This window comes from Quercus robur, chromosome 2, assembly GCF_932294415.1.
Source record: "Quercus robur chromosome 2, dhQueRobu3.1, whole genome shotgun sequence".
NCBI lineage: Eukaryota > Viridiplantae > Streptophyta > Magnoliopsida > Fagales > Fagaceae > Quercus > Quercus robur.
This window is the reverse complement of record NC_065535.1, coordinates 3,485,983-3,491,513: the sequence shown is the minus strand read 5'-3', so window position 1 is coordinate 3,491,513 and position 5,531 is coordinate 3,485,983. Positions and strand designations below refer to the sequence as shown.

The 5,531-nt window shown below is 35.0% G+C and overlaps 1 pseudogene; it reads right to left on the bottom strand.

Annotated features, from left to right (window-relative positions):
- Positions 1-495: 495 nt before the first annotated feature.
- Positions 496-5,322, bottom strand: LOC126716190 (putative receptor protein kinase ZmPK1; annotated as a pseudogene).
- Positions 5,323-5,531: the final 209 nt, after the last annotated feature.

Here is a 5,531-nt window from a genome sequence, read left to right as displayed (position 1 = left end):
GTATCAATAAGTTTAACTGAGTTTATTCTTAATATAAGTGGTGAATTCAAAATAATGCAATTTATATCAAGTAATTTGTTACATAACTTTCCAAATGGAAAATACATGTTGTTTTCTTTGTTAGGATTTGTATAATTTTAAAATTATTGAATAAGTATTAATAAGTTAACTGAGTTCATTCTTAATTTAAGTGGTGAATTCAAAATAATGCATTTTACATCAAGTAATTTGTTGCATAACTTTCCAAATGGCAAATCCATGTTATTTTCTTTATTTAAAAAAAAAAATTCATGTGAAAAATACGAGTCAACCCGACCCAACCCGCAACCCGATTGACCCGAACCCATTTTTAATCCTCTCAAAATGACCCGTTTGACCCGCAACCCAATTGACCCGACCCGAAGTCAACCCGACCTGCCCGTTTTGCCATGTCTACAAAATATAAGAGCCATCATGCCATGTTGGTGGTGTACTGGTATTAGGATCCTCTTTATTTCAAGTAGATCCATTTTCACAATGAACAAGCATCTTGACTACTTGGCTCATGGCGGGTCTTGCATCTTTGTCTTCATCTACACACTACAAAGCTACTTCAACCATGATTTTTACCTTACCCATATCCCATATGCCTTCCATTATGGGGTCTATGATATCTTCAATCTAGGTAGTAGTAGTTGTAGTTGTCTCTCTGTTCTTTGCCTCCCTAACCCAAGTAACCAACCTTGTATGTTCAGCTTCAACTCCAACACCTGTAGTGTGGACACCCATTATTGTGCTCTTTCCAGTCACCATCTCTAACACAACAATCTCGTAGCTATAAACATCTACTTTGGAGGTGATGGGTAGATTGAACACCCATTCTGGAGCCATGTAACCGGGAGTTCCTCTCATTCTTGAGAAGCTTGGATTGTTGAGATCACATATGTTCTGTAATTTGGATAAACCAAAATCTGCTACCTTTGGATGATAATTAGAGTCAAGAAGTATGTTTTGAGGATTCACGTCACAATGTAAAACCCACTCCAAGCACTCTTCATGGAGATATGCTAGACCTTTTGCAGTACCCAAGGCAATTTCAAACATTTTTCTCCAATGAAGTACGTTAGAAGAGAGGTTTTTAGCCAAAGATCCGTGCTCCATGTACTCATACACCAAAAGTCTGTGCTTTCCTTCAACACAATAACCCCACAAGTCTATCAAGTTAATGTGGTTAAGTAGGGGCGACGTTATGTAGAGTTCAGGGGGTTCAAATGAACCCCTGAGTTGGCATTTTTTTATAATATATAATATTTTTAATTTTAATTTTTGATTTGTCCCTCTTAAAATGAAAATTTGAATACCCTGACCCTAAAATTTTTTGTAGTACAATTGAAATAAGCTTAAATATGATTTTCTTAACAATATTTTGGTCTTTTTAAACTCCAAAAAAAAAGAAGAAGCCTATTTAGATCTTAACAAATTTGAAATAAACTAATAGAAAATTCTTAGTTTACATTGTATATATAAGATTTACATTGTCTTTAAACAAATGTGTATTGTACATTTTTTGCAAATCTGTATAATATTGCACACATTTGTTTAGTCTACAATATAAATCTTATATTAATAGTGCAATATTAACATGTCATTGTCCTAAACTAATAGATAAAAGTATTTTAAATAGTAATAGCTAAAGTTCACTTAATGAAAATAATTAATATGTTCATTGTATTAAGAAAAAATGTGCTAAATGAACTTATAGTTTATTTTTATTCTTTTACTCGTGCATATTATGGACAAATTTGTAATAAGAAATCTTTGTAAAGCGCAAAATTCATCTCTTACTCAGAATACATCTTCTTGTTGACCTCTTTAGAAAAAAATTCTGGAGCTGCCACTGTGGTTAAGCCTCCCAATGATGCTTACTTCTGCTAGGAATAAGTCTTCTCCTTGGTTGGCTTCATTGAGACGCTTGATTGCTGCAACTCTATTGTCAGACAATACCCCTTTATATACAACACCCCATGCACCTATTCTGATCTCTTCAGTAAAACCCTTTGTGGCCTTTTTTAGCTCAACATAGGTAAATTTTCTAAATCCAGTGGCAGTAAGAGCATACCCTTGATTGTCTACACCTGAACTCTTTCGGGTTTTGATCAAAAGACCCCACACCACAAAAATACATATGACTTCAAGTCCTCCCATACCACAGGCAAACAAAGCATGAATTTCACAATCCCATTTAAACGCCTTTTTACATACGTTCTTTCCAATTGTATTGTACCAGCCCTCGAGCAATCTAAACTGAATTCTTCTATAGAATTGTTGTACGAAAAGCTATAGTTTTTTGGAAGTCTCAAATACATATCTTTCTGGAAATCTGGGGAATGATATCCAGTCAACAACAGTGACTTAAGGAAACAATCACCTTTTTCAAAGGCGTATTGGACTGCTTTGCAATTGTGCAATTGCAAGCATGAATTTGTACAGTCATCTAAGGTGTAATTGGTGAAGTAACCAACGTCATACCCGTAGAATTCAACATTGGATAGCAGGAGAAAGACAGATTCGTGTTTGTTGTGAGGGAGATCAAATTCGGGTTCACACCCATAGGACCAATCAGAACCATATTTCATCTTGTATCCTGGAAGGCAAGAGCATTTCCTCCCAGAACCAACAACATACTTGCACAGACTGTTGGCCCCACAAACACCATTAATCCTGCAAGGTTTCTGAATGGCTTGCCATGAAACAACCCAAGTTTGCCTCTCTTTTTCCCAACTATACAATCGAATATTACCATCATAATCAAGTATCAATCCTCTATGAAGCACTGCTCCATAGTCAATTGACAAAAAAGAAAAATCATCGGATGAACTAAAGTTTCCTAAGGAATTCAACACTGCAATTCTACTATTGTTATACGTGGACCTTCCAGCCTCCCAGCTTACGAGCCACGATTCAGGCCAGTAAATACTGGAAACCTCAAGACCAATAAAAAGAAGGCTGAGAAGGTTATTATTGTCGAAGGAAAGCTCATAGAAACCAGAGGAATAGTTTGTCTGGCTTCTGGAGGAGACAAATGTAAACACAAAATTTTCCAATTGTAGAAAATTAAACAATTGAAAAGAAATATGGTTTGCAAATAATAATTTGTATTGATGAATAATGAGTACTGATGAGTCCATAAAAATTATTAAGGTTGTCCATCTTAATGGACGGTCTTTGCGTCATTAGTTGGCCATCAAAGATAGATGAGTAACCGCCCAACACATTCAATAACGATCATCAAAGGCCTTAAACCCTCTCATCAAGACAAAGAACGTTACAATTAGGGTAATAATCACCCTCATTTATGTCCAACGGCTACCTAAGTCATCTATAAAAGGGACAATTTGTCCATTCGCTAAGGTACGTCAAAAAACTACTACAAAACACTGTCTATATACACAATATATGGGTTGGTACTAACTTAAATATCGGAGGCTCCCCCACTGGGCACAACCCGGTGGTCTCTTCGATCAATCCCTCCTTTATTTTGCAGGTCCTACAAGATTGTCTAATGCTTCGGATTTGACAAGTGACCCAACTGATGATTTTGGCATCATCAGTTTGGCGCCGTCTGTGGGAAAGCGATTTGCCATTGAGCTCTTCCTACGACAAAGGGTCACTCACTTCAAACTCATAGACGATGATGCTAGAACCCGTATCCAAGAGAAACAGAGCATACAATTGGATTTGCAGTTAAGAGGAGATCAAAAGGCTAAGCCTTCTTTATTTCAAGATCCAATAAAGCAAACCCATTTAGCAATTTCGTCTTCAAAGAACAAAACCTCAAAATTTCCATCAAATCACCCAAAGGTGGCTCGCTGTGAGGCTTAGACTGAACATGAGACAGACACGGGCTTTGGAAGAACATGACAGGCCTCAACAACATGGCCCAACTCTTGGGTCTTGAGGTAAGATGAGTCGTTTCTCATCCTGTCAAATGGTTTTATCACATGTTGTTAAATGACCTAAAAGCCTAAAAACACAATAACCTCTTCTAATGCTTTATAAACATAAAAAGGAGTTTATTATGTTAAATATTCTTTTGCTGAAAATAGAGAGATAATTGTAGGTGGTCATGTAATTTTCGGCCACCCAAGTCAAAAGCTATGATGAAATTACCGTCAAAGAGCTTTTCTTTCTTAGTTTCACTCTTCCCTATTGTTTTAATTTGCATGAAAGGTGAAGTCAAATTTCATTAAAACGTAATTACCTTACCAAAATTATGATCTTAAATATAGGCATTAAAAAAGAAAGGTAATGAATACCTTGATTGTTATAAGTTGCACACTTCAAAGAAGATTAGTGACTAAGAAGTCAAACCAGTCTCTTTGAGATCCTTGCCATTAAAGCCGAATATAATTATATATTAAGGCCTAATTGATATCCTAATTATAGCCAAAAAAAAGGGTTTTACACCTTTACTATATTTCCTATTATAACATGAGGAGATCATTTGTGTCTCTTTATAGCATTAAACAATTGGTATACTGATAGTATCTTTGTTGATATTCATACATTATACCATTAACTATGGCTTTTTATTTCACTACTTTCAAAGATAATAAATCATAGTTTTCAATGTTAGAGAAAGTTGAAGCCAAAATTTTGTCTTACCGAAATTATATTATAATTTTAGAGTTTAGACACTAAAGAGGCTAAAGTCAGATTCTACTATCTTACCAAATTTAAAAACACTAAATTTGGAAATAAGAGAAAATCCAATGAGCCCGGCTGGGCCAAACCTAATTAGTATTAGGTAGGTAGAAGCCAACGATAATGAATATTCTATTTTTCTGCTACAACTGCATCTTGTGAAAACTGTCATGATTTATGTATGATTTACGTATGTTTGGAAAAAATGTTATATATACATGTCCAAGAAAACTAATCTTGTAGTAGTCATCTATGAGATTGAAAACATTCACAAAAGAGATGTATAAAAAATAAAGTTGACTGCAAAACCACTTGTGGTGACGATATGCGGTCTAGAGACAATGAACAGTTGTTAAAGAGAACTTGTCAAGAAGAACGTACCAAAAAGGAGATCAAAGATGGAAACGTTCTCTTCAAACCGGTATATTGCCTGGTATGTTATCTAATAATTTCAATTTGATTACTTATGATTAATAAATCTAGGTCGTCCATTTGTTAGAAGATGGGGGAACCCTGAAGCTAGCCCATATGCATGACTCATAAGTCATAAGGCTAAATAGGTAATAAGATGAATGGGCAATATGTCCATGCACCATGTTATCCACCAATAGCATGTGTCATCATGTACCTCTCATACATGTTTAATTTAATATTAATTCCTATGTCAATTCAAAGGATTAGTAAACAAGCAATTGACTAATATATATTGAAACCATATAAAGAAAAAATACAGGAGATAATATTTCAGTTACGAATTAAAATCCCTGATTATCTTCTTTACATGGTGAATAAATCTACCTAGAAACCTGTCTATTATATTGTCGGCTAAGGTTATGAATTTATGGTGC